The 9,898-nt window shown below is 32.6% G+C and overlaps 1 pseudogene; it reads left to right on the plus strand.

Annotated features, from left to right (window-relative positions):
* Nucleotides 1–8,553: 8,553 nt before the first annotated feature.
* Nucleotides 8,554–9,403, plus strand: LOC120612587 (polyadenylate-binding protein 1-like; annotated as a pseudogene).
* Nucleotides 9,404–9,898: the final 495 nt, after the last annotated feature.

The raw sequence follows: 9,898 nt of genomic DNA on the forward strand, positions 1-9,898 counted from the left end.
TCTTAGTTCCTCATGTGTCTCATGTTTTCATTCATCTTATTTTTTTCTCAAAATTCTAGAATAATTCCTCAGTTGTACTCTTCTTAACTAATTCTACTTTCTCCAATATCAATATGCTGCTCAGTGTCTCCATTACAATCTTTAATTTAGCAGTTAGTTACCTTATATAAGAATGATATATTAGAATCTCACTTTATCTCCTTTTCTTTTTGTTCTAGCATCACAGATGTTCTTATAATTGTTTTTTAGAGTATAAGCCAAATAGTGACCTTTCTTTTGTTAAGTTACATCTTTATCTTCTAGCAGTGAGTCATTTCATATTCAGTAACACTATCCTTATACCCAGGAAGAGGGGCCTGTCTTAAGCCCTACAGTTTGGAAGTCCCCACTTTCGCCTTCCATCAAATATGTCTCTACACTTTTAATGAGAAACCTGCAGTATTCCTCTTATCCACCATGCTCCAACTATCTGGGGACCCTACTGAAACAGGGTTTTTCCTGGGTGTACAGACATGCATGTAGCAGGAATAGGAAAGAGTCAGGAGTAGGCAAAGAACAAGTGTCTGTACTTTTCATTGTCTGTTGTAGAACCCCAACAGTCCAAGACTTTCGAGTTGGAATATGGATTTTTAGGTCTTTAGGGAATTATATCTTTTCAAAATAATTTATTAACATTTTATTAACTTGATTTATGACTTTTAAATATTTAGACTTATGGTTCATGAACTTCCATTTCTACTTCTGCCTTAGGCCCTGCAAAAGTTAAAAACCAACATGAAATTAAAACATGTAGGTATCCCAGGAAATATAGGCATCTGCACAAAAAACTGATGGCTCATTTGGATGTTCCTTGAAGAAGATGTACAGTGGATGGAATCCTCAGGCCAATATTTCTCATAGGACACACCTCATGGTATACAGTGAATTCCTAAAGGATGAGTAGATAAATATAAATATGCTCCTCAGGAGTGGTAAATTACTCTCTTAGAAGACCTGGACTCTAAGTGATGTTCTCTGAACAATTTCACCAGTTCCTGTGTTTTCTATATTACTTTGGGATTCTATTTCCTTCTTTAATCTGTATCCTATCACATGTAGAAGAAACTATTTTAGATTTAAGTCTTCCAACTATTTTTAGTCCTGCTGTACAACTGACCTTGCTACTTCTATTCCTAACCTAAGATGATGAGGAAAAGCTTACCAGTTGTTAAATATAGATCTCATTTTGAGAAAAGAATCCATTTTCATTGAAATTTGGGATAGGCAAGAAATTTCAAAAGTGGAAAGTGGTATCATGAAACTCTTAGTTCTAGCACTGTGTTAAAAACTTGCTATGTATAACAGAAGACTAAGATAGACAAGTACTATTTACAACCAAGTGAGCTAAATAAACATCCCTGTCAACTGATTAGTTTGGATGGGGCAAAGATCTACAGTAAGATTAAATGTAATGACTACGCTCTCTTCTTTATCCTAAGTTGGACATTCTCACCTTATGCTTCCTCATTTTCAATATAAAGATAAGCACTCTGAAATGTCAAATTGTTTCATTATAGCAACCCCTAAATTTCATGGAATATAGCTGATAAGTTGAGCTGGTTGTTAATAACTACCTCTGTGGGTACTTTTTCCTATTTCTCTTTCTTTCTTTGTTCTTAACATCTATAATTACTCACAGTTAAAACAGCTTGGGAACAGTTAAAACTGCTTGCATCTCAACAGCTACTTAGAATGAACTAATAATAAAGTTGCCCCTAAAAAAAAAGTTGCCTCTAATAATTTCTTACACACACACAGAATTTTGTTTTGTCTACATTCCTGGAAGAAGTGAGAGACTATAAATGAAGAAAATACACAAAATACATACCAAGAATTTACCCTTCCACCCATGTAATGGGTATTTTAGTCATGGAAAATACCTAAATAATTATCACCATGATATCATATACAACAGAGTACACTTAAATTTAAGCTCACTCACTTTATTATTTGGCTATATATGTAGCACTACTGAGTGAAGAACACACCAAAAGACAATTTGGACAAAATAAAATCTGAAGTCTGTGGAGAAAGAACTCATTATAAGTAAAGAGAGGATGGAGCACCTGATTAGTTCTACAAGCAATGATTTAGCATGATATGAAATGGGTAATTTTGAGTAAAATATTGAGCCTATAACTCTGATTACCCCTCCACCACTAAATAGGCAACTTTGTCAAGTCTAGGTGAAAATATCTGTTTTCACATACTATCTCTGTCAACCACTGAAAACACAGGGAGACCAACAGAGAAGATGCTTCACATATTTTTGTATATATTGTTTGTTATTTCTTTTGGCTACACAATCTTTGAATGTTGTTTTATGTTTGTTAATGTCCAAGTTGATGAGTATTGGTGAGAGAGCAATAAATACTTCAACCTCTACAAGCTAAAAACAAACCAAAAAAATGCACCATCAACTTACTTTCTCAGCTCACCTTCCTTTGCACCTAAGGCACAGGCATATGACCTAAGCTCTACTAATTAAGCAGGCACATACATTGGACTAACATGCTGATGTGAACAAGGAATGGAGATCTCTTTTTCTCTTCTCCTTTTTCTTTCCCTTCCCTTCTTCTCTCTTTCTCTCTCCCCGTCACCTTCCCCCTGCCCTTCTCTTAAAGTAGCTACAAAGTTTTGTTGCTTTTGCATAAATGGAAGCTATGGAAACCTCTAGCATAGAGTTCTACTCAGCAACAGGAAGAATATATTTCTTAAAGATAAATTTTTAGTGTTGCTTTGGATTTCAGGGGAGGGGAGGAATGCAGCCTTGAGCCTTGTTCTCCAAGTTTCTCACAAATTCTGAGAGCTGCCCCATATTCTTGTAAGTTTTGTTTGTTTGTTTGTTTGTTTTGTTTTGGCTTAATCACCTAGTCAGCCTTCATGGATTGCATATATGAATCCTAATTGCTATAAGACAGTAAAACTAAGGTGAAATTTAAAGATTGCTGTTTCTTCATCAGACAGGATTAAGTGTTACCTGGTATTAACACAGTACAATTTACAATAAAAGCTAGACAGCTAGTGGTATTAATGAATATATTGGTTCAGGAAACAGCGACCACAATCAATGAGAATTTGGCACAGTAATGTTGTAGTTTCAGGCAGTATATTTAGATAGCAGTGGCACTTTTAGTGAGTGGCACTTTCGATGAGTGTCTTTTGCTCTAAGTGGTTTTAAGGAATCTAGCATGAATTGACACCAAAGTTGACAGGCAATGTTGGTGATTTTGAAGGTAAAGGGAATAAATGCCTTGTTTTGACAAGCACTAGCAGCACTAAAGGTACACTTATGTGACTATCAGAACACCCACAGGCAGAGCAGAAAGGAAATTTCCAAGCCAATGGTAGTTAAGAGAACTTGTTAGCAAGTATCAATTAGATCCTAATAAATTTCTGAAATATTTAGGGATGAGGGAGAGTGGGGCCTCAAAGAGAGACAAGAGTTTCAGTGGATTCTCTGGTAGGGAGTGGAGCTACAAAACTAATTTTTATTTCTAAAAATCATCTGAAATTTTATTGATAAAATTCCTTCATAAACACATAAAAATGTATATATATATAATGAATGAGGATATATTCAATTGGAAAATAAAAGTTTTTAAAGACACGAGGGATATGTTCTAACCAAAACTGGAGTCTGACCAAAATTTTACAAGGCTAAAAGTACATTTATTTCCTTAATAAATTCAGAATTATTTATTAATAAAATTTTTCCTTAATAAATTCAGAATTATTTATTAATAAAATTTCATATGCTTTGTGCTGTGTACAAAGTATACAATGGAACATATATGCAAAAAATAAAGAACGGCATGCAGAAATGTGGTAAATGGGCTGTCAAGAGATGACAGGAGAAACGAGTAAGTGAATATTCTAGAAAACATTTAGAAAGGTAATCTTATAAAAGGATACATTATGAAAAATAAAAATAGATGGGTGGATGAAGAAGTCTTAAAACCAAAGAAGAGAATAAAAACCTTCAAAAGGATTGATTTTGTTGTTGAAGTGATTTTCGAATGCTGAAAAATTCCAATTTGTATGAACTACTGACTATATGAATCTACTGAGGATTTTGTGCAAAGGTCTACTGCAGATTTTTTATTGTTCTATTCTGTAAATAGACTTTCATCAGACTTGCTTCTCATATGAATAATTTTCCTGTCTCTGCTTGCTGTTTATTGGATCAAATAATTGGCATTTTGATGACTATTTTGAAAGCGCAAGTTCCAGTGCTTAACTGAGCTGCCCCTACAGTATTCAGGCACTGAAATTGTGTAGAAGCCTTTCCCATTTCAGATTCTAATTCAAATCATGAATCAAAGTTCTGAATATATAGGATTATGAATAGGATAGCTCCATATAGACTTGTAACAAATTAAATTAACCCATAGGCTAGAAGGGTAAGCTAAGGACATCTCTCAATTAGAACCAATTGGCTGTTGAAATAAAATGTTGGCAGCTAGAGAATACAAAGCAGATTGCATAAAATAAGCCCCATAAGGGCTTTATTTGACATAAAAATGAGATTCTCATGTCATTCTCAGTATGTAGCTATGTTGATTTCAATTACTTTTCATCACTTTAAAATGTTATGCCTTTTTCTAAGAATTTCCTATTTAGAAACTGATATTTTCTTAAGATTTAACTTGATAGTCTATACTAGTTTTCTATAAATTTGGGATAATGTTTTATTTTATAGAATATGTCTGAAAGAATGTTGTAAAATAAAAACAATTTCTATCTTTTAGTGTATATTATATAATTTTAAAAATTAAAAGCATTTTTAAAATTTGTTTAACATATACATTTAGTTTTTGTGTTGACAAAAAATTTTCCTCAAATGTCAACTTATCAAAATTTCTCTCAAATTGTACTCATATACTCGTCATGCATACATTTGTAATTGCTGAGTTTTTGTATGTATACCTTGTAGGTGTATTAGAAGGGAGCAATAAAATAAAATGTATTTATTAGTAAAGGAATGTCTCATTTTTAATGCACTGAGCCTTCCACTGCTGGACTAAAGAAATGTTTCCAATCATGCAAATCCTTTATGAAGAAAATTATATATAGGATATAGAAAATAAGCATCTTACATAAGCATCTTAGTTTTTCTTTGAAAAAATAAGGGTTTCTTTTGTCAAACAGTATTTTTTTACTGTCTTTTCTCTCTTTGTATTCCACTAATTATTTTCTTTGATTTTAGATTAGAAAAGAAGAGATATAAAACTCAAATATTAGGCATTTCGAGCACAGATACTCAAGTTGTACACTGTGTAGAAAAATACTAAGTGAACCACCTGAAATTCTTGTAAGAAAAACAAAGCTCACTGTCCTATTTATTGGTACCCTAAAGAATTTACAGAATTTCTAGAGATGATGTAGGATTTTTTTAGACCTATCTTGCAGATATATTCTAAAGAGTATTATAATTTGAAATGCAAAATATCCAGGTCTTATTTTTTTTCATGTTGCTAATTTTACACAATTGCAGATGGAATAGGAGATTTAACACATTATTTTAAAAAACCAAAAGGTCACTATGTATTGTACAAATATACATAAATTTAAGTTGATGCAAAAGATACCTGATTTGAAGAGTTTTTTCTTAATTTTCTTAAAATAATTATATTAACTAATAAACCTTTCAACAATCAAAATTATTCCTCGTTGGTTTATTGAATGTAAGATGTTAATGTAAAATTCAAACAAGAACAATGTAAAGATCAATGTCTAGTAGCTATGACTATTTCACATATATGGCATTGGATCAGTAAGTATAGATTAGGATGAGGAAAGACAATAGTTAAAAATAAGGCATGCATAATTTAAATTCACTCATCTACTTTTAATGAGAATATCTTTATCCAATACTGATGTATTCATCAGAATACTGAAAGAAAATGCAAATTCAAGAAATAATCATTACCTTGTAATTATAACTACAGATTGAACAAAAAAAGGATGATATTTTCATTTTTAGTCTGCAAAGCATGACAGTTTTACACTTTAAATATATTTATTAATATACTAAGGCTAATTTATTTTTTCAAACCAGATACCTGCTACTGTCAAAACCACCTGATGCTAATATTTGGTTAAATACTTCAAGAAAACTATTAACTTTTTGAATCCTTCTGTTTATTCATTCACAAAGGAGTTGCTAAGGACTTGCTATGCATTTGTGCTAGCAACTCCCTTAAAAAATCTATGTTTATTCCCATTATTCAAAGATATAAGGAAAACATTAGGAATAATAAAGAGAAAAATAAAAGAATCTGGGTCCTTAAGGCTTGTATATCCACAATCTCAGTGGTGAATGATCACTAGATCTTTTTTTTTCTGTGAAAGAAAGAAATAAACTATCTTGTTTAAGCTACTGTTACTTTGCAGGTTAGTTGTGGCAAATAATACATTTTCTGATATGCTCACTATTTAAAACAAGAACAAAAAATAGGAAAAGTGTTGAAAAGGAGAAAAAAAGTCAGAGTCTACAGTGTTGAAATGAATCAAAGAAAGTAAAATTTAGAAGAAAGAACTAAAATAATAAAGACCTAGACATTTTTGTTATCATTTTCACACCCTCTGGGCAAGTGGGGAAATATCAGGGAAATAAGTTTTGGAGAGAGGATTTTTGAAAACGGACTGTTTGAAATATTAGAACATATGCTCTTCTTAGAATATATAGCAAATAGGAACTCGGATATGCTGATTTTCATTGTTAGATAAGGGCAGCCAACCATCAGAGAAGATCAAAACTTTAAGTCAAAGATGGGGAATGAAGATACATTCCACCAACAATGAGTGATCTGAGAGAGGATCCTGAGTGACAGATGAATATCTCAGGCCAGATACGAACACACTGATCAGTCTAGTAAGATTCAGCTGACCTGTACCCTCATTCTTGACCCACAGAAACTGGAAGATAATAAATCTAAGATGTTTTAAGCTGCTAAAGCTTTTAGCTGTGGTAATTTGTTACATAGCAAAAAGAAACTAATATATTAGGCAACTAGATCTAAACCAATAAAAATAACATTCTAGACAATAATGTGCCAAGTAAACTGACTCTTACAAAATTTAAACCATTGAATACTGTGAAATTTTAAAGATAATTTATTGAATCTCCTTTTAAAATATTTTTTCCTGTGTTTTTTCAAAAGCATCGATTACTGTATTGTCTTTCATTAAATAATCACAGGAAATCTAAGCACTTTTAGTGAAGGTTTAGCTTTATTGGCAAGACTCTAGATGGATGTAACAAAATTACGTCTGGGTCTTTTCATTTTTAATAATAATAGTAATTGTTATAATAATAATAATAATTATTATTATTATTTTTATATTGCATGTCCCTCATTTCCATCTACTCTTCAGCTTTGAGAATTACACTTTACTGAGCCATAAGGAGAGGATATAATACTTCTCAGAGGCCTTGGGCCAAAAAAAGATGCTATAAAACCCTGAAATCAAAATTAATTGGAATCACATGTAACACTGAATAATTTCATACTTTCCTTTTGTTAAAATAATCTTAAAATGATTGAGACATTTAAAAAATAGAAAACTTAAAGTGTATGCATAGATTAACATAAACTGTTTCCACTGAATTAGCGGGCTCTATGAAAAGATCACGTTAATTTTTATGTCTCCTTTTTGATTTACAATAAGATTACATCAAATATATGCTTCTTAAACTGACTACTCATCACTGAAGTAAGTCTAAAACTTCCTTTGGGCCATACAATGTTTAACTCTCATTTGAAATTGCACTCAGTTATGCATGTTGAGAGGGGACCCAGGATATTAAATAAAAATACTTAAACTGAATTAATGAAGAAAAAATATGTATGCCTTTTGGATAAAAAAGTGATCAATATCATTTTATGAGGGTTCTTTACATCACCTGATAAGCTCCTGGCCATCATCAGATTCTCATTTCCAGAACTGAGATGGATGATTAGTTCTTGGTAAAACTAAAGCATAACTTTTGTTTGAAGAGGGGGAAAAATCCATAATGTATGTAAATTTATTTCCTCAAAATAGCTTTATTTCTGAAAACGAGGATGTTAAAGTTACTTCGTGATAGTATCCTGAACATATGCATCACCTATTCTCTTTCTCTAAATTGGAAAAGTATTGGTTCAATAACTTTTTGAAATTATATAACAAAATTTGTCAAGTAATGTTCTCTAGTTCTTAAGAGGTCTGTACTGCTCTAAATGCTACAAGAAAAAGTAATTGAAAATAAGGAAGTTTTCCACTTTACAAAGTTAAATATTTTCAAACAGAACTTTTAAAATCTGACTTTCCTGCCTTTTACTGCCTCTGACAATCTCTGAACAACACTTTCAAGAACTTTGTGCATCTCCCTCTGGAGCCCTGAGAGCCTTCCCTTTGTTTCCTTTAATGTCAGGCCTAACTCAGGTGTTCTTTTAGCTATAGGGGCCAAACACATCACTCCTACTACCAAGCTGTGGGGACAAAACAAGGGATCTATGTAGTGATACCATGTGGCCACTCTTTATTAAAAATATATTATACTTGTCAATCAACCGTTACGAGCCAGCACCTTCTTCAGGGTTATTTCATGGCATCTATCCCACAGACTCAGAACTGTGCTGAATATTATCCTTCTAGCCAAATTGCTCAACTAAGACCAAGTCCTTGCTGGACAGCTCAGGGTGCCAGACCTCATCCATTCCGAAATATGCCTGGTGCTATCCGTCTAGCTGCTCCTAGACCACCATTTAGTACTATGAGACCAGCTTCTTCACAGGTTCCACGAGTCATGTCAACATAGCATGTTGCTAACACATCAACACAGACAATGGATCCATGTCCTGCAGCTGCTGCAACCGTGGCTACTCCTGCTGTCCACACCGTTCTACAGTATAAATATGCTGCAGGAGTTCGCAATCCTCAACAACATCTTAATGCACAGCCACAAGTTACCATACAGCAGCCTGCTGTTCATGTACAAGGTCAGGAGCCTTTGACTGCTTCCATGTTGGCATCTGCCCTTCCTCAAGAGCAAAAGCAAATGTTGGGTAAACAGCTGTTTCCTCTAATTAAAGCCATGCACCCTACTTTGCTGGTAAAATCACTGGACTGTTGTTGGAGATTGGTAATTCAGAACTTCTTCATATGCTTGAGTCTCCATAGTCTCTCTGTTCTAAAGGCGATGAAGCTGTAGCTGTACTACAAGCCCACCAAGCTAAGGAGACTGCCCAGAAAGCAGTTAAAAGTGCCACTGGTGTTCCAACTGCTTAAAATTGATCAAGGACCACGAAAAGAAACTCGTGCTTCACTGAAGAAAAATATCTAAACATTGAAAAACTTAAATATTATGGGAAAAAAATTGCAAAATATAAAATAAATTTAAAAAGAACAGGAAAAGTTGAACCTTATGTACTGAGCAAATGCCAGGTCTAGCATATATAATGCTAGTCCTAGATTACTTATTGATTTAAAAACAACAAAAACCCACAAAAAATACTAAAATATAAAAACAAACTAATGTTTTATAGATCCTGAAAAAATGAATTTTCAGCAAAGTACAAACATTTAAAGCATTCCTTTATTTAATTTTGCAATTCTTTACTGTGGAAAAGCTCAGAATGTCACTTCTGTTTAAAATAACAAAATTGATAACTGAGCAAAGAAACGTAATTTGGATTATAAAATCCTTGGTTTAATAAAAATTCCTTAAACAGTGAATATATATATATATATATATATATATATACATATATATATATATATATTTTATATATATATTATACTTAACAAAGAAAGGTATGGAAAGATGGTAGAGAAGTCACACGTTGTGGTCTTTAAAATTATGTAACTTTTG

This window comes from Pteropus medius, unplaced genomic scaffold (genome assembly GCF_902729225.1).
Source record: "Pteropus medius unplaced genomic scaffold, Ma_sr-lr_union100, whole genome shotgun sequence".
NCBI lineage: Eukaryota > Metazoa > Chordata > Mammalia > Chiroptera > Pteropodidae > Pteropus > Pteropus medius.